The sequence below is a fragment of the Myotis yumanensis genome, unplaced genomic scaffold, assembly GCF_028538775.1.
Source record: "Myotis yumanensis isolate MYYU_CA2020_CCGP unplaced genomic scaffold, mMyoYum1.0.hap1 SCAF_8, whole genome shotgun sequence".
Taxonomy (NCBI): domain Eukaryota; kingdom Metazoa; phylum Chordata; class Mammalia; order Chiroptera; family Vespertilionidae; genus Myotis; species Myotis yumanensis.
The window spans coordinates 71,995,619-72,022,186 of NW_027223759.1; positions in this window are offsets into that span (position 1 = coordinate 71,995,619).

Below are 26,568 nucleotides of genomic sequence, written 5' to 3' on the forward strand. Positions count from 1 at the left end.
AGGCCAGGTGCACAGATTCGTGCACCAGAAGGGTCCCTCAGCCTGGTCTGTGGGGATCAGGTCAAAACCGGCTCTTTGACATCCCCTGAGAGGTCTTAGATTGCAAGAGGGCACAGGCCTCTAGTATGCATATAAGATCTTTGCTTAATCTCTCTCCATCTCCCCCTTCTCTCTGAAATTCATTAGTCTGTTCCCCTCTCCCACCTTCCCTCTGAGTCTATTCCATGTTTCCATGCCTGTGTGTGGAGTGTTCTCCCCCTGGTGATCAGTGTCTGTAATAGCTACCAGTCAAACTGTTGAATGGTCACTTAGGCTTTTATATATATTCTAGAGGCCCAGTGCACAAAAATTTGTGCACTCGGGGGGAGAGGGGTGTCCCTCAACCCGGCCTGTGCCCTCTCGCAGTCAGGAACCCCTCAGGGGATGACCACCTGCTGGCTTAGGCCCGCTCCCCGGGGGATTGGGCTTAAGATGGCAATCAGACATCCCTCTGGCAGCCCGGCAGCCCTCGGGGGATGTCCACTTGACAGCAGGGAACAGGCCTAAACTGCAGTCGGACATCCTTAGCGCTGCTGAGGAGGCAGGAGAGGCTCCCACCACCACCGCTGTACTGGCAGCCATCAGCCTTGCTTGTGGCTGAGCAGAGCTCCTCCCATGTGAGAGCGCACTGACCACCAGAGGGCAGCTCCTGCATTGAGCATCTGCCCCCTGGTGGTCAGTGTGTGTCATAGTGACTAGTCATTCCCAGTCCTTCTGCTGTTAGGGTCAGTTTGCATATTACCCTTTTACAATATAGGATAGAGGCCTGGTGCATGGGTGGGGGCCGACTGGTTGCCCTGAAGGGTGTCCCGGATCATGGTGGAGGTCCCGCTTGGATGCCTGGCCAGCCTGGATGAGGGGATGATGGCTGTTTGCAGCTGGTCACACCCCCTTCAGGGTGGGGGTCCCCACTGTGGTGCCTGGCCAATCTGGGTGAGGGGCTGAGGGCCGTTTTCAGGCTGGCGGGTGACTGAAGCTCCCAACCTCTCCTTTCTTTCTTTCATTTTTTTATTCTGGGATTTATTTACCTTCTATGGCTGTCACTGGAGCTGAGAGCCAGCTTTAGCTCTGAGGCTCAGCTCCAGCTCTGAGGCCTCGCCTGCTGAAAGCAGGGAGCTGGGTTTGTTTGGCTTCTATAATTGAAACACTGTTGCAACTCCAGCTCTGAGGTCCGGCTAGCTGAAAGCAGGTTTCTGGGGTTTGTTTAGCTTCTATAATTGCAACATTGTTTCTTAGAGTGCAGCTCAGAGGCCGGCAGCAGCAGGAGAGGAACCTTGGCTTCCTCCATCACTGGAGCAAGCAAGCCTCCTGTTCGCTTCAGCTGCCTTGCTGACGGCCGCCATCTTGGTTGGCAGTTAATTTGCATATCACCCTGATTAGCCAATGGGAAGCATAGTGGAAGTATGGTTAATTACCATGTTTGTCTATTATTAGATAGGATTACTTTAGACTTTGGGAGATAATGAAGGTATCATTTGAATTAATATAAAAATTATTTGAATAACATAATTAGCATGTTCTATATTTTTTATTCACAAGAATTTTTTTAAAAGTTAAAAAAATTTAAATGATTTTATGTTTGGATCTGAAGAAAATGTAAATAATTTCTAAATATAGTTAAAGTGATTTTGGCTCTATTCTTTGGACAAATGTAATAAACTGAAAAGCAATAACAGAATGATGAAAGACAAATTATAAGAAATAGAGATAAAAATAAAATTTTAACTACTTAAAATAATTGTTAAAGTTAATATGAGATAAAAATCTCAACTGAAATTAAAATTAATGATGAAAATAACTGAAATTATTAAACTCAAATATATAGGCATTTTATTGTAGTCAACCATTGTATTTTTAATGTAACTGTCTATTGTTTGTCTTTTGAGAAGGCATTTTTTCCTTGTAACTTTGTTTTTATTGAGATATAGGGGATGGATTTTGGGAAATGTCACTATTGGTGGCTCTACTCCACCAGGGTACTGGCCACTCTAATTGTAATCTTCCCTAGATAGCTTTTGTAGCAACTTTCTTTCTTTCTTTCTTTCTTTCTTTCTTTCTTTCTTTCTTTCTTTCTTTCTTTCTTTCTTTCTTTCTTTCTCTCTCTCTCTCTCTCTCTCTCTCTCTCTCTCTCTCTCTCTCCCTTCCTTCCTTTCTTTCTTTCTCTCTCTCTCTCTCTTCCTTCCTTCCTTCCTTCCTTCCTTCCTCCCTCCCTCCCTCCCTCCCTCCCTCCCTCCCTCCCTCCCTCCCTCCTTCCTCCTTCCTTCCTTCCTTCCTTCCTTCCTTCCTTCCTTCCTTCCTTCCTTCCTTTCTTTCTTTCTTTCTTTCTTTCTTTCTTTCTTTCTTTCTTTCTTTCTTTCTTGTCTCAGCTACTTAAATCCGAAGTTCTTGAATAAGATTCTGGCCTCTTTTTGAACAAAGTCTAGGTTTTTAAAAGACCTACACTGAGAAAGGTAAATCACTGACAATCAGCTAATCTATATGCAGAAGAGAATTATTAGCCTTAAAGTCTTTACTTTTTAAATGACAAAATTAAATTATGCATTAAGGTTAGTATGTTTGGTAAAAGGCACAGATAATTAAATTAAAGAGAACATATAAAAAGAAAAGTAAAGATAAAAGCAAAAGTTAAAAAACAGAAAATTAAAAGCATCAAAATAACTAAAATAAATAAAATAAATTTTAATGCTTCCAGAAGTTTAATAAGACAGACATACCTGACAAACATTTCTAAGAAAAAAGAGAAAATGAATATATAATAGCATTCAGAGTGTAGGACAATGAATGAGGCTAAGTGATCATAAAAAAGATATTTGATACAATTTCATAATGATTAATCTGAAAACTTAGTTAAAATTTAAAATAACTATTATTATAATTCACTTGAGAAGCTAAACAATCACAAAATACATGGAAAATTTCAACAAAAATCAATCAATATATTAGAAGTCAAATAATTTTATGTGTAAGTTCTTTCTTTTCTTTATCTGTTATTTAACTACTCAGGAATATTAAAAAGTAATATGGAATGTTTCCCAATTTATTTAAGAAATATTAATAATAGTTAAAATAATTTATTATATATCTTAATTTCATTTATGTTAAAATGATAAAATAATTAATTATCTGATATCTATAGAGTGCTTGCATATACTCTGCTTTATTTGGATTATTTAATTGTCATTAAAAATCTTGTATGTATATAGCATTTGTATAATCATATTAGAGATCTAAAGACTAAAATTTATAAAGTTTGAATGTTTTGTTCAGGATATATATTAGACAAAGTTAGAAGTAAATATATGCAACCTGATTACAGAACCTATATTCCTCATTCCTTGCTCATCTAAGGGAAAAGGCATGACAGTGCACACCAAGTAGAAGGAAGAAAATAAAAAATAAATGAGTAAAAAAGAGAGGCAGAAAGAAAAAGAGGAGAGGAAGAAGAAAGAAAAAGAGATGAAAGAGAAAACAGTTTAATTTAGAATATATTTAATATCTCAAAGGAATGCAAAAACATTGTTTTACTTCAGATTCCCTGCCTATAGAAAAATGTTTTGATAGCTCAAAGGCTTCTCTCTGGATATTACTTTTGAGAAAGGAGAGAAAGGTATATTTGATTGGAAACAGTTATTTCATTTAATTTGACCACTTATGAGAGTTCCAGAATCCCCAGCAGCCAAAGAATGAACACATAGGACAAGTGTGCTGGTAATGGTTTCGTATTAGAGGACAATGAGACACTTTCAACCCTTAAATTAAGGGGTGGAAATTGAACTAAAGAAAAAGTATATCCTGTTTGAAAAGGTTAAACCTCTGCTATTCCTTGAATATTCTCATTCTTCTTTGAGTAAAATTTTCAAAATAAGGCATTGTATCTCAAGAGACAGAATGAAAGCCCACCATATAAGCCTGATCATGTCTGGTGTTACCTTCATTCTCAGGTGTTCAAAGTCTACATGCAGAAGGGAATTGATCCAAGGGGACAATAGATCAAGTCAATTTACCAGAAACACCAGATTACTATTCAGGATGATCATGCCCCTGTCCCAGAATTGCCCTGGGACAGGTCCTCCTATTACATGGCTAATCTCCCAGCTCTGAGACTAAATCATGACCTCAAGACAGGCCTTGAAACACATTTTACTGGCTTCAAAATTGCTTCTATTCATGACCTACTGTTGGAGTCCAGTCTCATTACTGCCTGTGCCAACACTTGTCAGAATCAGACTACTAAAGCAAAAATGGCTTTATAAGGAAGCATGAACAGGTGAGGTAGAGGACAAGGACACAAAGTATTAGCCCTTCAAGAGAGGTCATTTGGGAAAGAGGTATCACCCAAGCTTTTCTGAAGTGAATAGAGCTTGCAACTCTGACATAATCTCAGAGAAATGTGATTTTGATTTTATTTTTTTAGAAATAGTCTAAGCACAAAGCAAATTTTTAAAGAATGTTTATCTTATTGTTTTCTTAATGTTTATCTGAATGTTTCCAACTAAAGTTTCACATTTTTTACAATTTTTAGGGAATTATGGTTTGCCCAAATTTACCCATCAGTCAATTTCCTTATTTCCTTTCATAACTGCTGTGATTAGCTGTGTGTGTGTGTGTGTGTGTGTGTGTGTGTGTGTGTGTATGAGATTCTCAGACTTTGTAACTATTTCATTTAAGTTTTCTAGTTACATAAAATTTGGTATTACTCTAAAAAAAATCCATGTTTTACAGGGGCTACATGAAAAAACGCATTTATTTTTAATTTTAAATAATAGTCAAATATTAATCTAAATTTGAAACAAATATTTCTATACCTTCATTAGAAATAAAAATGTAACCAAATACATTCAATTCTAGCAATTCAAAGATGAAAGCCCACCATATAAGCCTGATCATGTCTGGTGTTACCTTCATTCTCAGGTGTTCAAAGGTTTACTATAAAAAAACAAACATTTATTATCATAAGAAAAGTCAATGGGGAAAGGATTGTCTCTGCAATAAATAATGTTGAAAATTGAATTGCTGCATGCAGAAGAGTGAAATTGAATTCCTTTTCTATACAACTCAGAAAAAATAATGAATTAAAGACTTAAACATAAGACCTAAAAACATAAAACCTCTGGAAGAAAAAAAAGGAAAATGCTCTTTAAAATTAGTCTTGGAAGTGATTTTCAGGACATGATACCAAAAGCACAAAAGCAAGAATAAATAAATGGGACTACATTAAATTTAAAACATTTTGCATAGCAAAAGAGACAATCAACAAAATGAAAAGGCTACCTGCGGAATGGAATAAAATATTTGCAAGTTATATATCTGTAAAAGATTAATATCCCAAATATATAAAGAGTTCATACAACTCAATTGCAAAAGAAAACCAACAAAACTGATTTAAAAATAAGCAGAACACCTGAATAAGTTTTCCAAAGAAGACATACAAATGGCCAACAGGTACGTGAAAAGTTGCTGGACAGTATTAATCATCAGGGAAATGCAAATCAAAAGCACAGTGAGATAACACCTCACACCTGCTAGAATGGCCATCATTAAAAAAAGATGAGCTAACAAGTGTTGGCTCAGGTGTGGGGAAAGGGAACCCTTGTGTACTGTTGGTGAAAATGTAAATTGGTGCAACTACTATAGAAAACAATATGGCCATTTCTCAAACTAAAAATAAAACTACTATACAGTTCAGTAATTCCATTTTTGAGTATATATTCAAAGACAATTAAGTCACTATCTCAAAGAGCTGTCTGCACCCCAATGGTCATAGCACCATTATTCAAAATAAAGAAGACATGGAAATAATCTAAGTGTCCATTGATGGATAAAGAAAAAAAAAAAATATATATATATATACACAATGGGATATTATTCAGCCATGAGAAAGTAGGATATCCTTTTATTAGCAACAGCTTTGATGAACCTTGAAGGTGTTATGCTAAGGGAACTAAGTCAGACAGAGGAAGACAATGCAACATGGTTCCACTTATAAGTGGAACCTAAAACACTCAAACTCAGAGAAACAGAGTAGGGTGACGGTGATCAAGGGTTGGGAGGTGGGGGACTTGGGGAACTATTAGTAAAAAAAAGTACAAACTTCCAGTACTAAGATTAACAAGTTTTGGGGCTTTACGTACAGTATTGTGATGATAGCTAATAATTGCTGAGATAATAGATTTTAAAAGTCCTCAGAAAGAAAAGGAAATGTTGATTATGTAACAGGATGGTGGTGAACATTTTACAATATATAAATGTATCAAATCAACATGTTGTACATCTTGGAGTTACACAATGTTATATGTCAACTAGAGGCCCAATGCACGAGATTCGTGCAAGGGGCTCAGCCCTCGCAGCCTTGGTGGCTTGCCTTGGCCCTCACAGCCCCAACTTCATCTGGAAGGTTGTTTGGCTGCTCAGTCTAATTAGCATATTATGCTTTTATTATTATAGATTATATCCCAATAAAGCTGGAAGAAGAAAACAAATAAACATTTGTCATTATATTAGCAAATATAAGAAACTGAATATATAATAAATATTGAAAGAATAATTTGGCAAAATACAGAAAATATTCTTGATAAAATTATCAAAAAATGGAGTATATGAAAAATTTCTGAATATTATGAATCCTGTTTATCTGAAATCAATTTCAAATATCATTTTATTATTCAAATATAAATGTTTCCACTAAGTCAAATATAAGACAGTGGTATCTGCTTCTACAATATTATGAAATCTACTACATCTGGACACATAAATAAAAACAGAACAAAAAATATATGAGCTTTTTGTATATGATAAAGGTGACTGAGCTTAGAAGAGGGTCTTTCAAGAATGTTGATACAATTGATTATTTGTTGATTTATTATAATTTGTTAATGTGGGTTGTGTGTGTGGGTATGTGTGTAGCATGAGACTCTTAGCATATACTTGAACATGAATTCTAAAGGAATTTAAATATTTAAGAATGTTAAAATATATTAATTAGAACAAAATGCATGACTTTAAAAACACCCTTAAAATAGGATCATAAATCTGAGCAAGACCCAAAATCAAGGAAACATAAAAAATGACTACAGGTCTTTAATAATCCACCTGACAAAACTTATCCATATGCAAAGGGCACAAGCTGTAGACAGAGACAAAATATTTGAAACAAATATAACAGGAAATCTCCTCAATCCACAGTTATGTAGGGCCTTGATAAATTAATGAGGAAATGGCAAGCATCACTTTGAAAAGACAGCAAAGGCTATGGACAGAAATTTCATAGGAAAGAATTATAAATGACCAATAAACCCATGAAACTGACTAGTTGTTGAATAAGTATACATTAAACATTTTTGAGAAACATTGTTTATTATTGCTCAGGTTTTCAAAAACTAAAGAAATAAAAATAAAAATTATGATATCCAGTGTAGAAACCCTTTGGAAAATGGTTTCACTCTCCTACACTGTTATACAAACTATAAGTTAATATAAAATTCTTGGAAGTGAAAAGTGTTGTCTAAAATGTACACACAGTCTTATCTCATAATTCAAAGTAAAGAAGGTATAAATGTGGAGTTGAAAAAGTCTCACAGAAATAAGTAGACATGTCTTTTGGAGAAATAGATGTTGGTATCAAAAAACAGAACCAGAAGTACAAGGATTCTGAAAATACCCAGAGATCAACTTAATGCCAATTGAAAAATAAAACGTCTGATCTTTTATATATTTTGGCTCAAGAACACATAGCATGGTTTTCGCACTTTGATTTAAAAAATATTATTCTTAGTTCTGTCACCAGGGGATGACTACAGGAGCCAAGCAAGGAAACCTAGGACACAAAATTACAAGGACATGATCCTATAAGACAGATATAACATTTTACTTTGCAAATGGAAGTGGGCAATTATGTAAGCCACCCAAATGTAGATACCAATTAGAAATCAGGATACAATCACAATAGGTAAAAATGACAACAATAACAACAAGAAAAGAGGTTTTCAGTTTGATATAAACCCTCATTTGTGTGCTGAATCTCATCACTGTTTATTGTAAATGAGTCTGTGATAGTAGATTCCCAATGTTTGTTTGATCTACAGGTATCATTGCTAGAACTTGACTGAGGTCTGGGAGACAGGAGAGGTTTCTCCTTTCAACAATGCTTGGGAGATGCATTGAGATAACTCCCTACCAAGAATGGAATATGTCTCAAGAGTTGATAGCCAACTCTTCACACAGTGAGGTAGCTGGTGACATGTGAGGCAGAGTCATAAAAGAATATATTTATATTTTACTAGAGGCCTGGTGCCTGAAATTTGTGCACTGGAGGGGGGGCCAGTCCTCAGCCTGGCCTGCGCCCTCTAGCAGTTCAGGAGCCCTTGGGGAATATCCAAGTGACGGCTTAGGGGAGCGGGCCTAAGCTGTCAGTCGGACATCCTTAGCGCTGCTGCAGAGGTGGGACAGGCTTGCCAGCTGTGAGCCCGGCTTCTGGCTGTTCTGGCTGAGCGGCACTCCCCCTGCGGGAGCACACTGACCACCAGGGGGCAGCTCCTGCATTGAGCATCTGCCCCCTGGTGGTCAGTGCGCATCTAGTAATCGTCGTTCCACCGTTTGGCCGATTTGCATATTAGCCTTTTATTATATAGGATTGATCGAACTTTTTTAAAAAAGGGAGGGAGTTAGGGCTAAAAAATGCTTTCTTGTTTTGGATGTTCATATTTTTAAAAATCAGCCAGGATATATTGTAGATCAGATAAAAGTCTGCTGTATTTTTATAGTAAAACATAAGATATCAAATAAATGTCACACTTTGACATGCCGCTTCAAACCATACCACAAACCTATTTGGAACAAGCTGTACCCTCACATTTTTCCGATTCTGGAAGTATTTTGGCAGGCAGGTATGAAGACATAACATGAGAAACACGCAGTGTTTTACCTGTGTTATTTGTTACCTTCTCAATAAGACAACTCTGAAGTGTGCCACACTCTCTTTCACCCCTGCACATTTCTTTATTCATCTTCCTTGACACATCACGTTAGTCAGTGTCTCCCTTCTTCAGGAACTCAGGATGACTTTTCTTTCACTTGTATTGATTCTAAAGGAATCAGACTCCCCTTCCCAATGTAAATTGCCTTTCCACTGTCCTCCTGCACAAAGCATTTATTTCCTTCAGACCCATCTCCGCATCCACACACGTAACCAACTTTTTTATGGTGCTATAGCCTTCATGCAATGCAGATCCGCTGCTCACCTCTCTTCTTTTCTCTCACCTCCCCACCAGTATGCTCAAATTACCTTTTTCTAGAAGTCACCTTCATCAACTCTGTCAACTCAGAAAATTATGTTGTACTTTGAAGCAATAGTATTCCCAGTTAGTACAAAGTTAATCTTTGATTGTTTATTTTAATATGTATAATAATTCTTGCTTTGATTGAATTGTCTAAGATACAGACCATGTTTATAACATCTTTGTAATATTTTCAGTCATTCCATGTTTCACGTATCCTTCAGTAGTCCCCCTGTACTGCTTACTAAAATCTTTATTTACATTCAATAGTTGATCTTCAAGCCAAATGAGCACTTTAAAAGTAACAATATTCACAGTGGGAATTTCATTCTCTTAGAGATGTTTTCATTATGTCTCTCTGTATTGATCATCACCTTCCATTTTTCACATTGGTCAATGAAAAATATGCATTGCTTTAGAAGAAAACAATCACAAACTTCAAACAACAGATGTTAACCATGTACAGGTGGCTGAATAACTCATGGGATGGCTGATTGGATTTGAGACTTTCCACCTCATGGTAATCAGTCTGGATTTTCCCATGGTTGACAGGTCACCCTACAGCTGTTAGCGGGATGCCAGGTGTGATAAACTCTCATTACCAGCACGGTGGGCAGGTGTTTACATCAGAGTGAGCACCCTTGTGGCAACTTTCAGGGGCAGCCGAGGCCCAGGCTCCTGGAAGGAGCAGCTGCCTGTCAAGAGTAATGTGGGCTGCTATGCTCATTGGCTACAATATCCTCAAACTGCACCAGAAATGAGGCAACGTTTCAAAATAACCTGGTGTATTTTTAAATACCCAAATCAACTCCAATTTAAGCCCATTATTTTCTTGCATGAAATGGCTTTTTTAGAAGACTAATTTTAAATTTACACGGGCCATACAGTTAATAATATTTAAGATGTGCTGTTTAATTTTGCTGGTTGCATCTGCTTTGCAAATGAGGGGCTCTGTTTTATGGGGTGCCGTTTGGGAACATTTTGTAAACTTGAAGTCACAAAGCAGGCAGAACCAATGTGGTAAACTCCCTAATTAACCACTAGGATTTCTGAGTAAGGCATCTTAAAACTCCGTCGCTTGCCAATACAAGCCTCCTAATAAATGCCCATTAAAGTGATTCATGAATACATTTGATTTATTTTTTAAAAAGGGGATTGTGCTTGATGTTTAATATGCTTTTCTGCTCTCAAATGCTCTCTACAAATGCTCTAAAGGAAGAAGCTTCCTACAGTGTATAACCAGGATTATTCACAGTGATTCATTTTACTTCTTAAATGAGTAGTTTCTCAAAGAAGGAAGATAACGGTGGGTTTTGTCTTCTTCTCCCAGAATACTTTTCTGCCACTGTCTCCTTTAGAATCCTCTGAATGCCCGGTGCCTCAAAGTAAGGCTCGGGTGTAGCTCCTTTTATTACATTCTCTCCTTAACTAATGATACTTACATGAAGGCGGGGGCTACCCTCAGTGTAAGTCATGGGATGACTTGGGTATGTTGAAAGCAATTTGAGAAAGAGGACAATGTGTGTAAAACAGGATCTTTCCAGTTGCCTGGCAATGGACATCTATGTATCAGGTATGGTGTCAAAAAAGTATTAAGTAGCCATATTGTCTATAGAGAACTTGAAAGTACCTGCTGATAAGTCCCTCAAAGTATGTTAAGAAGTGGTCTAGATACTATTATTATTCCTATTTTATTTAACATAATGATGCAAGTATGTGCTACAAAGAAATTGATCTGTGGTAAGCATTAAGAGATGGACTTTCGGTTAGAGACTCCACTTATACACGGGTAGCATTATGGTAGAATACAAGTAATGCAAGAAATTAAGATGACATATTTAAACATTTTTATATTGTAAATAACTTGGTTATGAATTAGTAGGGAAGGAGCAAAGGGAAGGCAAATATTATAGGCCTGCCCAGTAAAGTCTGGGTGATGTGGGGAATATATGTGTTTGTCAGCCAGATCTGGGAACAGGTCATTGGCTAGAATAGGCGTGGCCACTGCAAGTGGGAAGTTATGAGATACATCGTCTCCTAAACAAAGGAGTTCTCTCTCTTGCTCTTTTGCTTCTTGGTTCATGCTCCTGGCCACCTTTTGAATTAGTAAGGCAAGGAGAAGCTAAACACTGGTACTTACCTATTTGTTTGATCTATCGCATAATTAAAAATTAACTGCCCAAGAGGGAGGTAGAGAGGTATTGGTCTTCACTTCCTTCCAACCATCACCTCCACTTATGCATGCAGCAAAGACTTGGTTTTCTTCCTTTTTTATTTTATAGAAATGCTAAAACACTAGCGAATGGATATCTAGCTAAATGCGAAAACAAACAAAATAAAAACAAACATAATAACAAAAGGCAGAGCCATTCTTAATCGCTTTCTTTCTTCTGTTCTCTTACTGTGTGGAGTGCACATCTCCCAGCGTTCCTTGTTAGAGTAAGGCCCTGGGTGTATTCCCTTAACACCTTGGTTTTCTCCTTCATGGGATCTCAAGAAAAAAAATGTAACTGAGAAATATCAAACGGAACTGAAAAAACAAACCAAACCAAACCAAAACAAAAAAAAAACATAAAATCTGCTACATAATTTCCCAAAGTCTCAGTTCCATTTGCTTTAGGAAAATGTGAAACTTGCAAATTGTTTTCATCAGGCTAGAAAACAAAAACTATGGCAAATCATTATGCCCTGCCTCTGTTATGAAAATCCAGCACTCACAAGGAAAGCAACGGCCATTTCCTGTCTGTGAGGAAGTGTTCAGAGACCCTTTGAGGAGGAGCTGGGTGAGGTATCTGAGAGAAAAGATAACATAAAAGATTTTGCACAGACTCCCCTTACCCCCAAGAGTCTTATCTGGGATGCTCCCTGGAGGATCAGCGGAAGCTTGCTCTGCTCTCAGCAGAAAGCGGCAGGAGCTGGGGACTGGCCAGCATTAGGAAACTTATCTCAGGGGCTCCCTTCCCCGGGCAATCATTGCCACTATCAATAGCTGAGGGCTCACCACTCTGCAGTTTAAGGGCTCTGAAATAGAGTTCACAGATAAACATCTTAACCACCCGCCTAACCAGTAATTAGACCATGATTTTGAATAGCATGTACTTACTGCATATTGGGTGGAAATCAGAGGAAAACTAAAGGGAAATGACCAGTCCTCCAAGATTTATTTTCTCCCTGTGCTAAATGACACCTGACTTTTTGATGTAGGATTTTTTTTTTAATTAAAAACTTGACATATGATTTATCTCAAGATGGATATTTGTATTTCCCTGTGAGGCAGTTCTTGTGCATAGAACCAGTGGGTATTCCATTAGTGGTTGCTGAGCCAATTTGATATCTATCCTCCTTGGCCTCCTTCACTTACACAAACCATTTAGTCCAAAATAGGATGTCCAGGCAGTTTCCAATTATAGCAATTTCTATCCCATTTAATTTCCAAAGTAAAGGTTAAGCTAAAATCCAAAATTCTTAAGTCAGCTTCAATGAGATTCTCAACAAAGAGTGGTTGAGAAAGTAAAACATGCAATAGTATATAAAAAATATGTCCTTACATTTGATCATCTGGTATAGTCCAACCAAAAAACAAAGACAAAATCAAACCAAAACAACAACAACAACAAAAAACACACAAAACTCGGCCAAACACCATCATCAACAAATCAACAAACGACAAGTGCTGGAGAGGATGTGGAGAAAAAGGAACACTTGTGCACTGCTGGTGGGAATGCAGACTGGTGCAGCCACTATGGAAGGCAGTATGGAGGTTCCTCAAAAAATTGGAAATGGAACTCCCATTTGACCCTGTGATCCCACTTCTAGGAATATATCCCAAGAAACCAGAAACACCAATCAGAAAGGATATATGCACCCAGATGTTCATAGCAGCACAATTCACCATAGCTAAGATCTGGAAACAGCCTAAGTGCCCATCAGTAGATGAATGGATTAGAAAACTGTGGTACATCTACACGATGGAATACTATGCTGCTGTTAAAAAGAAGGAACTCCTACCATTTGCAACATCATGGATGGAACTGGAGAGCATTATGCTAAGTGAAACAAGCCAGTCAATGAAGGAAAAATACCACATGATCTCACTCATTCATGGATAATAAAGACCATTACAAACTTTTGAACAATAATAGATACAGAGGCAGAGCTGCCTCAAACTGATTGTCAAACTGCAGTGGGAAGGCCAGGGAGGGTTGGGGGGCAGGAGGGAGGGGGGTAAGAGATCAACCGAAGGACTTGTATGCATGCATATAAGCATAACTAATGGACATAAGACACTGGGGGGTAAGGGAGGGTAGGGGTTTGTCAAGAGCGGGGGGGAAAAAAGGACACTTATGTAATACCCTTTGTAATACTTTAAGCGAAAAAAAAAAAAATTACAATGAAAAAAAAAATGAAATAAATAAATAAATGTAGATTTTAAAAACTTAAAGAAAAAAAAAAAAACTCGGCCAAACAAAAAAGCATCTTCCCCTTCTCGTAATGTACTAACATCCCTGCTAAAAACCTTATCTAATAAAGAGAGAATATTCTAATTGACCCTCACGCCATCTCAAAGATGGCGGTGCCCACAGCCAATAAGAAGGGAATATGCTAATTGACTGCCATACGTTCAAAGATGGCAATGCCCACAGCCACAAGATGGCAGTGCCAAGTCCCCTCCGCCCCACCAGGGTGGCAGGCATGTGGCAAGGCCGGGCCTGCCCCTAGGCAGGCCTGGCCACTCCACACACCTGCCTCTGGAGTCCACCAGTCCCCTCTGCCCCCTCGCCGCCCAGGGCTGGCCCGAGACACAGGTAACCAGGGTGGGTCAAGGCTTGCGCTGTTGGCAGTGGCAGCAGCAGAGGCGTGATGGGGTGTCACCTTCCCCTGATCACTGGGTCACCTCCCGCCCCTGAGGACTCCCAGACTGTGAGAGAGAGCAGGCCGGGCTGAGGGACCCCCATCCAGTGCATGAATTTTCATGCACCGGGCCTCTAGTAATAAATAAATGAATAAACTGAAGTCAATACATGCAAAAAACAGGAAAAATTAGGCAAAACTGGAGATTCTATAAATTTTGAGCAAGGAAACCATATCAGGTGTGATCACCTAAGGAAAACCCTCCAGCTTATAATGTGTGTAGGAGACACAGACCAAGGAGAAAGCTGTGGTCCCATTGGATTGGGTGGTCAGATGCTGAAATTTAAGGATGGCCTTTGCAGTTGGAATTTGAGGAAAGAAATCTTGGAACAAGAGAAATCAATCAATTTGTGGATAATATTGGAATCTTCACACCCAGGGTGAAATCCCATATAGTCCAGGAGCAACAACAGTTCTGAAGGAAGCTCTGACCAGAGGCCCAGTTGCTCCTGGTTCATGGACACAGTTTTATGTTCACTTCAGGCCAAAGTACAGGACCTTGGAGATCATCTTGAACTTTCCATGGAATTCCCAGAAGGGTCGTGTCTTATAATTAAAACCCATATACTAGAACTAAGAAATTCTCTCTGGGAGTAACAGGGCGGGGAGGGGAAAGAAACAAATCAAACAAATAGATTGCCCTAAATAAAGTATAACTTAAATTCAAGCTTCGATAAAATCAAAATAACTTACTAGTAACAGTCTGATAAAATAAAATTCAACATAATTTAGAGGGAAATAAAAGATTCAGGCTCTTCAACATATTACTTAAAAAAAATCCAATATAAAATAAATAACTACCAAACATAAATATATGCAGGAAAATGTAATGCATAACATAGAGGAAAACAGGCAGTAAATGAAATAGAGCAATGACTGAGATTTTGGAATTAGCCAATAAAACATAATTGTAATTCATTTCTGACCATGGTGAAGTAACTAGCATAGTCTCGCCCAATTGCTGTGAACATCTAAAGTAACTAGACAAAATATTTAGACAACTATTTTCAAACATAGAAAAACAATCATTGCAAAACTGTGATCCCTGAGGGAAAGGAAAAAAGGAGTTGAGATCTAAAATCACCTCAGCTTTCTGTCTGAAAACATATTGCAGTACACTGTGCAGGGTAACACAGAGTATGAACATTTTACTAAGTTTAGGAGTGAGAGATCAGAATTCATGAAAGATAAGTTGGTTGAATTTCAGAATAATTAGGATAAGAGTGCTAAATGGAGAAAGCATCCTAGAAAACTGGTCAGCAATGATCACTAAATTCTGTGGCATGCATGTGTATGGGGAACTCCATAGGCCAAGTAAAGAATGACTGCAAAGCAATAGCTAAACAATTCCCACAGGGCTGCAAGACAGAGTTCTAACCCATCAGAGTGAACATTTCTTATTTAATTATGGAGGATGCTCAGTAAAGACCTCAGAACAACCATTCATTGGTAGTAGGGCAAAACTAGCCCTGTATTAAAAAAGCTATCCTAGGCCCACCATAACTAAATTAAAAATACAACTTAAAACAACCAGACTGATTCATATATAATTTAATTACCCAACAGAACAAAGTTAAATATTTTTCTAATAAAAAGATAACAGAATTCACAAATCATCAATGTCATGTTTATCATATGCAATGTCAAATCAAAAATTCCTAGTAATGATGAGAAAAATGTGACTCATAACCAGGGAACTAGTCAGTCAACAGAAACTGGTACAGACATGGCAGAGATATAAAATAGTATTTTGTTGTTAATCCTCACCCTAGGATATTTCTTTCTTTAAAGAGCATGGAAAGAATGGAGAGAGGGAGAAAGAGAGAAACAGAAACATAGAGACAGAGGGAGAGCGAGAGAGATGTGAGAAATACACATCTATGGGTTGCCTCCCGTACTTGCCATGACCAGGACCTGGGATTTAACCTGCAACCCAGGTACATGCCCTTAACTGGGAAACAAACCTGAGACCCCTTGGAACCCGGCCAAGCCATCGCTCTAACCATGGGTTACTCTTGCCAGGGCTAAAAATAACATTTTTAAATGACCTAATAAAAATATGTTCAAGATCTAAAGAATGGGGAGAGAAATGGAAGCTATAGGCATAAAAAGCATAATATTACAAAAATTCATTATGTAAAATGAAACTTAACTAAATGGGTTAATAGAAACTTTCAAAAAATCAGCACACTTAATAACACACTAATAGAAATTATAACAACTGAAATACATAGAGAAGAAAAATAGCACCATAAAGTGAACAGAGCCTTAATGATCCATGTAGTACTATCAACAGGTCTAATACATGTATAATCAGAATCCCAAACAGAAAGGAGCAAGAATGGAGAGACCACCAAGATGACGGCATAGGTAAACACCAGAGACTGCTGCCACAAACAACCAATTCAAAAATACAACTAAAGACGGAACGGACATCACCCAGAACCACAGGAAGGCTGGCTGAGGAGAGACTCTTCAACTAGAAGGAAAGACAACAGCATACCGAGGCTCAGAGGAGGCGCAGTGTGGAAAATTTAAAGGTGCGCAAGTGCGCGCACAAAGCGGGCTGGTGGCTGAGGGCGTGGTTGTTGTTTTCAATCAGGAGGGAGTCTCAGACTCTGAGCTCCAGATCCGGGCGAGTCTCTAGGGACTCAGACTCAAATGGGAGAAGCGGGATTGTCTAGCATCAGTTGGAATGTGAGGGCAGCTTTCTCTCCGAGGTTTGCAGAGGTTGCCAGGGTTCTGATAAGCAGAGCCTCTGGGAACGGGACTGAGAGCAGCCATAACTGCTCCCTCCGCCCGCCCTGTTGAGCCCGCCCCGCCCAAGCCCTGCGCAGAGCCATTTGCCGGATCGCCTCAGGCAAAGGCTAGATTAGCACCTCCCCAGAGGACAGAAGTTTTCCCAATGCAGACACAGCTGATTCTCACAGCCAGTTGGAATGGTGGTCAAATCCCTCTAGTATTAACTACAACAATCAAGACTTAACTAGAACAAGACTGCGCACAAAGACCACAAGGGGGTGCACCAAGAAAGCATAAAAAATGCGGAGACAAAAAAACATGACAGAAATGGAGGATATGGAGCTAAAAAATGCAATTTTGAGGGCTTGCAATAAACTTGATGAGAGCCTCACGAAAACTAATGAGACCCTCGATGCTATGATAAAGAACCAACTAGAAATTAAGCATATGAGGACTGAAATAAAGAATATTATACCCAATAGCAGACCAGAGGAGTGCAAGAATCAAGTCAAAGATTTGAAATGCGAAGAAGCAAAAAACACCCAACCGGAAAAGCAAAATGAAAAAAGAATCCGAAAATACGAAGATAGTGTAAGGAGCCTCTGGGACAGCTTCAAACGCACTAATATCAGAATTATAGGGGTGCCAGAAGATGAGAGACAGCAAGATATTGAAAACCTATTTGAAGAAATAATGGCAGAAAACTTCCCCCACCTGGTGAAAGAAATGGACTTACAGGTCCAAGAAGCGCAGAGAACCCCAAACAAAAAGAATCCAAAGAGGACCACACCAAGACACATCATAATTAAAATGCCAAGAGCAAAAGACAAAGAGAGAATCTTAAAAGCAGCAAGAGAAAGAGGCTCAATTACCTACAAGGGAATACCCATACGACTGTCAGCTGATTTCTCAACAGAAACTTTGCAGGCCAGAAGGGAATGGCAAGAAATATTCAAAGTGATGAATACCAAGAACCTACAACCAAGATTACTTTATCCAGCAAAGCTATCATTCAGAAATGAAGGTCAGATAAAGAGCTTCACAAATAAGGAAAAGCTAAAGGAGTTCATCACCACTAAAGTAGTACTAGACGAAATGCTGAAAGGTATCCTTTAAGATGAGGAAGAAGAAAAAGGTAAAGATACAAATTGTGAACAACAAACATGCATCTATCAACAAGTGAATCTAAGAATCAAGTGAAAAAATAATCTGATGTACAGAATGAACTGGTGATTACAATGAATCAGGGACATAGAAAAGGAATGGACTGACTATTCTTGCGGGGGGTGGGGGGGAAAGGGGAATGGGAGATGCGGGAAGAGACTGGACAAAAATCGTGCACCTATGGATGAGGACAGTGGGTGGGGAGTGAGGGCGGAGGGTGGGGCGGGAACTGGGAAGAGGGGAGTTATGGGGGGAAAAAAAGAGGAACAAATGTAATCTGAACAATAAAGATTTAATTTTAAAAAAGCAAAAAAAGAAAAAGAAAGGAGCAAGAATGAAGAACTAACGCCAAAATTTTACCAAATTTGATAACAAGTATAAACCTATTAATTCAAAATTCTCAGTAAACTCTAAGCAGAACACACACACACACACACACACACACACACACACACAAATAAAGTCATGTCATAATCACATTTCTGAAAACCAGTAATAAAAATTAAATTTTAAAATTGTATTTTAACACATTATACAGAAAATTGTCAAGTGGAAATTCTAAATTCAACAAAGAAAAGCCACATTAAAGTTGAAAGAAAAATAAGATTCCTTCTGAAAAACAAAGCTGAGAGAATTTATCCCAAAATCTAACACTTAAGGAAAATAATGTCAAATGAAAATCTGGATTTACACAAAGACAGCCTACATTCTTTGACTGTTTCTTCCCTCCATCTCCAACCTCTTTTCTCATCATCATATCTCCTTTCTCTGATTTTGATTCTCCTGCCTTCCTCTTAGAAGAAATTTCTTGTATTTACTTTGGTCATGCCCCTCCCCGGATAATCCAGGATAATCTCTCCTTCTCTAGAAACTTAACATAATTACATCTGCAAAATCCTGGTTGTCCTATAAGGCAACATATTTACAAATTCTGGGGATTAGGACATAGACACATTATTTTGTCTACCATAAAGTGTAAAATATAAATTTATTTTAGAGTTTCTCATTAAGTTAAGTAATTATCTATCCTATGTTTCAGCAATCATACTCCTAAATATTTGCTCAAAATAAATAAAAGCATATGTTTTTATAAACAGTTTTGTTCAAATCTATACTAATAAAAGGGTAATTGCTAATTAGGGTGGACATCTTCCAAACGTCCATCAGGACAAAGCCAAGGTGGCTGCAAGGCCCGGGGCTCACAGCAGCCTTGAACCCCCATGGCTGCAATGCTGGGGCTCAGGTAGCCATTAACCCAGCGGCTGTGAGGCCTGGGGCTTGGGGCTCAGGCCTCACAGCTGCCATGGCCAACAGTGGCAGCAGCAGTGGGATGATGGGGGCGGCACCTTCCCCTGATCAGCCTGGTCGCCTCCTGCAGATGGAGGCCAGACTGTGACTTAGGCCCACTCCCCGTCAGTAGGACATCCCCTGAGGGCTCCTGGACTATGAGAGGGGGCAGGCTGGGCTTCGGTATCCCCCCTCAGTGCATGAATTTTCATGCACTGGGCCTCTAGTATGTTAATAAAATCCTTAATTATGATAGACCCACACTGGAAAAAGCATAAATGTTCATCAATAGGTGAGTGAAAAGTAAATTGCTCTAAATTCATAATAGAACACACTACTCAGAAATACAGTAGAATGAAGTGTTAATATAACATGGGTAAGTCTTTAAATACAAAATACAAATATGCTGAGTGAAAGAAGCCTTACATGGAAGAGCACCTCGTGGATGATTCCATCGGCATGTGTTTCTGGAAGTGGCAAACGAATGCACTGTGGTAGAAATGAGAGCAGTGGTTGCCTGGGAATGAGAGAAAGGCAGAGAGAGGAGGAGCTCCATTGAGAAGGGGCACATGGAAACTTCTGGGGTTATGGAGATGTTCTGTCCCTTGGTGAGCATGACGGTTCTATCGGTATTTACATTTGTCAAAGCTCATCAAACTATACACTTAAAATTGTTACAATCCATTGCATGATAATTAAAATAAACTCTTTCCCACCTGCAGCGTTAGAGGTCTCAAGAGAAAATATATTTCAATGGTGTTCAAAGAAAGAGGAAAAATACATTAACAAAAATTCTGAGCCATTCTACAGTTTTTCAATGCCAAAGCAGGTCATAAAGGAATGTGATTATGGTGAAAAGGACCAAATAAAGGGACCAAGGATATCGCTGGCATACTAAATGTTTAATTCATGTCTACTTTGATGTGCCCGGCTATTAATTTTTAACTTGTTTGGAGGGTTGGGAGTACTGTGAGGAGGAATGCTGTGCCTCTCAGCCAGCTGCCGGAGGAGAATGCCTGCTTGGTGTGAGAGAGAATGCCCACATGAGGAGAGAGAAGAATTTTTCTGGTGCTGAGGCTGAGACAGCATAGGCAAGGCTTCAGCCAGTTTTATTTGGAACCCCAGGAACTTTCAGGTCCTCTTGTGAGGTCCTCATGGGTCTACATGTGTTCTTACAAATGGCCAAGAAAATGAGTTTCCCTCTGACCACAAACTCATGCTTTCTTCCTCTATAGTATAGAAAATTGTTTCACACAAAATCAATTTTTGCCTCATTATTATTTCTAAATTTTTTCAAGAACTATTTTTAAAAATTCTTTATTATTGAAAGTTTTCCATATGTCTCCCTTTCCCTCCATTAACTTCTCCCCACCCACTCCCACCCCCCAGCACAAGCCCTCATCTCCCTACTGTCTGTGCCCATTGGTTATGTTTATATGCATGCATACAAGTCCTTTGGTTGATCTCTTACCTCCCCTCCCCCAAACTTCCTTCTGAGGTTTGATGCTTCTCTGTCTCTGGATCTATTTTTGTTCATCAATATATGTTCTTCATTATATTCCACAAATGGGTGAGATCATGTGATAGTTATCTTTCTGGGACTGACTTATTTCACTTAGCATAATGCTCTCCAGGTCCATCCATGCTGTTGCAATTGGTAAGAGCTCTTTCTTTTTTATAGCAGCACTAGAGGCCTAGTGCATGAAATTCATGCACTGGAGGAAGGGTCCCCCAGCCTGCCCTGTGCCCTCTCACAGTGCGGAAGCCCCGCGGTCAATCACCTCAAAGAGGTAGGCCTAGCCCACCATCTGGGGCTCCTCAATAGATTGCCCCAAAGAGGTAGACTGGAGCTGCAGGACCCGCCTCCATGCTGCAGGGAGCCGCAGGACTCCTGGCCTTGCCATATAGAACTGCAGAACCTGCCTCTGTGCCATGCACGCAGCCCTGCCCACCCACACGTGCCTGCTGCACTTGTAGCCTCCTGGTGATCGCTTGTTACAGCGTGAGAGCATCACGGCTTGAGGGAGTCACAACCACATAGGCTTTTATTAATAGTGTAGTATTCTATTGTGTAGATGTACCACAGTTTTTAATCCACACATCAGCTGATGGGCATTTAGGCTGTTTCCAAATCTTAGCTATTGCAAATTGTGCTGCTATGAACATTAGGGGTGCATCTATCCTTTCTTATAAGCTTGCTGTATTTTCTCAGGTTGCCAGTGTCTCTACTTTGCCCGAACCCCATATTTAGATAATTTAGTGATGCTTTTACTGGTATCTTAGAAATGTTCTCAGTATTCTCTCAAGGGCAATGGTAGTCTACATACTCAGAGGAGTCATAGTATATATTATTTTGCTCCCAAGCTAATAAGCTTAACTGATCGTTTTATGATTTAGATCTTACACAACACTCTTTCTACTTTCTAGAATACTCTTTTCTGATAAACAGATGAAACATTTTTTAACTTTTTATTTGTAGATTTCCTTCAACCACTTAATTTTAATTTAAGAGCTATTAATAAGCCAATGACCTTATTTTTCTATATTTACATATCAAGTTAATTTGACATGGGTTTGCTCAAATTTTTGTTGTTCTGAAAACAAAAAGGAAAAAGAAAAAAAGTGCATAATTGTCAGGTTCCTTAATCTTTCCATTGTCTCAGTGCTGCTTCTTACCTGCATTAACTATTGACTAATTAACTATGGCATTTTGTTTGTTTTGTTTATTTTTATTATTTTTAAAAATTTATATTTATTGTTGAAAATATTACATATTTCCTCTTTTGTCCTCCATTGACTCCCTCTACCCATCACGACCCCTCCCTCCCAGACCTACTGCACTATTATTTGTGTCCATGGGTTATGCATATGTGCATGGAAATTCTTTGGTTAAGCTCTTCCCTGATCCCTTCCCTCTGATATTCATCAGTTACAGAATATTTTTGTGTTTACATTATAAAAGGATACATTTTTATTATAGAAAAATTTATAAATTAAGAAATTAAAGATGATTGATTTTTAATACAACATAAATTATTGAATAACTACTAGGTGTATTTTTCTACATGATAAGGTATATACCAGACATATAGTCAGCTAACTTTAAAGGGACTTGCCTTTTGTTCCCTTTATGTTATTAGTAATTTGTATTTTTTTCTTAATTAGGTTGATTAGAAGTTTATTGATTTATTTATCTTGTTAAAGAAACAATTTTTTTTTTAACAATTTTTGGTTTAATCAATTTTACCTCTTGACTTTTGTTTTCAATTTTATTGATTTCTTCTCTAATTTTTGTTTCTTTTATTCTGCTTACCTTGGATTTAATTTGCTATTCTTTTTCCAGTTTCCCAAGGTGGTAATTTAGATTATTGATTTTAGATCTTTCTTAGTTTCAATGTATGAATTTAATAAAAATACATTCACCATAAATGTCTTTCTAAGCACTGCTTTTATTGCATCCCACAAAGTTAAAATTGTGCTTTCATTTAATTCAAAATACCTTTAAATTTCTCTTAAGACTTCTTTGTACATACTATATGGGAATGTGTCATTTAATCTCAAAATATATGGGGTTTCCATCTGTCTTTCTGTTATTGATTTCTAGTTTAAATCCATTGTGGTATGAGAACATATTTTTATGATTTCTATTCTTTTAAATTTATTAGGTATTTTTATGGCCAAGAATGTGATCTATCTTGATAAATGTCCCAGATAAGCTGGAGAAGAATATATATTTTGCTGTTATTTTATGAAGTATTCTATAAATGTCAATTATATTCAGTTGATTAATGGGACTATTCAATTCAACCACATTCTTACAATTTTCTGCCTGCTGGAGTTGTCATTTACTGATAGAGAGACATTGAAATTTTCAACCATCATAGTGGATTGTTGTCTTCTTAGAGAATTGACACTTTCATCAATATGAATTGCCCCTTTTTATGAAACTTACTTTATGTTAGGAGAAATAAATAATAGTCAAGGTATATAAACATCAAGGATAATATAGAGTTAAAGGCAGTCAGCACAATAACCCAGGATAATGTGGCAATGGGCAAGGAGGTGCAGGAGAGATGAAGGATAATGGGAAAGGGTGGCAAGACGAAGCCTTCTGAGGGATGATGGTTGAGTGAGAAGGAGGTTCTTTATAAAGATGTGGAGAAAAGTATCTTTGACACAGTCAGTAGAATGAGCACAGACCTTGAGTGAGAAATAAACTTGGTGAATTCAAAGAACAGAAAGGTATTCCATGTACGCGGAGCTTCTTAAGCATAGAAAATTAAGGCAGATGTGTATGTGCAATTTCTGTTGCTTTCAAGCCACAGAAACAGGCTCTGGCTAACCTAAACAGAAAATATATTTATTGGTTATTTATGAGCAGCTCATAAAAGTGTAAGGGTAAGTAAAAAATCTTAGACAGAAAAGAAAGAAACCTGGTAATTCAGGGTGTCTGTGTAGCAGGAACAGATTCAGTTCTTTCTAATTGGTCCCCAGTAGCATAAAATATTCACTATATGTAATAAATTAATCTCTCTGTAGCTATGTACCATGCTTAGGAGACTTGAGAAAGTACTCAAATCAATTTCTGTAAGTGTAATTTTATTTCAGGTTCACAAAGATTACAGATGGGACACTAAATAATTCTTTTAAGCCACATAGCTCAAGATTCTCTTTATTAAGATTTGGCTCAGAGAGAGCAGAATAAATACCAAAATGTCATTCTACTATGGTTTCAAAAATTAGAGAAGAGTGGTTACCATAAGAAAATTGAGCTAACGTAGAAAAAAAGGAAATGGATTCACCTCAGCAAAATCAAAACATTTGTACTTATATATGAATATGACAGTTTTCATACATTTAGACACAGATGGAAATTCACTACTTAAATATTTCACACAAAACTTCATTATTGGATTTTTATATGTGTTCCAATATTTTGAAGTCACACAAAACATGTCAACTAATATGTGCGTATCTAAGTCTATAAATGCAGTCTTAATTATTTTCTAAGGAATGCTTGATATTGGGTATGTATATTTGAAGTACTGGTTTCTCCTCAAGAATTCAGTCTTACAATACAAGGAAGAAGCTATTTGTGTTTCCACAATATCCTCACTTATCTATGTATATTGAACAGTTATACATTATTTTACTTAAAGTAAAGGAAATTTAAATTGCATTTCTATGATTAGAACTAACATTTAACATTTCATTCACATATAATTTGCCTTTGTTAGAATTTTTTCATTCATGTCCATTATCAATTTTACAATTAGAGATATTCATTTATATTGCATTTAAAAATATACACATTATTCTAGGTTTGCACAAAAAATGAGAAGTTAGTATAGCATTCCCACCCACACTCAGCTTTCCCTATTACTAATGTCTTATAGTATTCTGGTTCATTTATCACAATTATTGAAGAGATATTCAGATGTAGTTATTATTAACTGAAGTTTATCGTTTATTCAAATTTCTTAAGTTTTTATTTAATGCCTTTTTTATATCCAGGATCCTACCCAGAATACCACACTACATTTTCTTATCATATCTCCTTAGGCTCTTGGTTGTGGCACATTTTCAGATTTTCCTTGTCTTTGATAATCTTGAGAGTTTTGAGTAGTCCTAGCAGGTATTTTGTGGGATATACTTCTATTGCAATTTAATGTTTTTTCATGATTGGACACTAGCAGTTTTCTTCACTGTTAAGGTATTCTCCTCTTCCTGTTTATATTCTTTATAGAAATATTAGATAGCATACTATTACATATATCATATGATATATGCTATTTGTTTTTTATCTGTTTTATAATTTGCAAAAATTGCTCTGGTTTGCTATTTTTACTTAAATTCTATTGTTAATATTTATGTTGGATATAAGTTTTAAATATTTAAATAGTCCCTCCATTTGATGTTCTTTAAGACAAGACTTCGAATGTAAAATTCTACATTTGCTTGTATTTTGTTTGTGTGAATTTATGCGTTTCTGTATCTAATCTATTGATTTAAATTTTATTTGAAATACATGCATCCTCTAAATGTGACTATCACTCTCTTCCTTCTTGGGTGTCCTTAACTTTCATCTCTATAGAATAGTGTAATGAATTTTCAAGACCTAACTCCAACCAGACATTTTATAATATAAGCTTTTCTAAGCTACTTCCATCAACTTTTAGTATCTTTACCCTATATTCTGATTGGTAGCTACCATTTCTGATCAAATTAACATTGTGTTTAAAAGTTGTTCATCATTATGTTAGTCATTACTGCTAAACTCTGAATCCTGGAGTGCAAAGGGCAAGCCTTATTCATTTTGTACACTGCATGATTTATAAAATAACTAGGGGGCCAGTGCACGAATTCATGCACCTTGAATGAAACTGAGGGCCGCAAGGCTGCAATAGGCATAAGGGTGGGTCTCGGCCCATCCTCTGCATCCCTGCCCGTCCCCTCCCACAGTGGCCCCAGTCCCCTGTCTGCCAGCAGCCCTGCTCCTGCCACCACTACTCCCATGTGCTGATGGCACCAGCCCCACTCATACCCACTGATGGCATGGAGCAATTGAGTCTGGCACCAGCAGTGGGTGCGAGCAGTGGCTGCTCCCCCAATCACCCCTCAGGAGCAGGGGGAGGTTGAGAAGCCCCCAGGGCAAACAGGGCTGGCAGCCACAGCTCACACCCACTCATGGTGCTGAGTGATTGGAACCGGCACCAGGCACTGGCAGCAGGTAGGAGTGGTGGCTCCAGTGCCAGCTGCGAGTGTGAGTGGGGCCTATGCTGGCAGTGGGTGCAAGCGCCGGGCAGGACTGTGGTGCGTAGGAGCAAAGAATTTTCAATAACCACCAGAGACTCACCCTGATGACAGTGACTGGTGCCCCACCTTGGTTTGGCACCCCTCGCTTACCTGCTCCACCATCCCACCATGGCCAACACCCGCCATGTTCTGCACATGCCCCCTGGTGGTCAGAGCACATCATAGCCGCCAGTTGTTTGGTTGTTCCTGTTGTTCTGCAGTTCTGTCTATTTGCATAGTAGTCTTTTATTATATAGGATGTAGAAATTTAATAAATGTTTATTAAAGTGGATCATGTCCCATCCTTGACTCTTTTTTGTCCCCCATTTAAAAATAATGGCTCTCCATTGCCAACAAA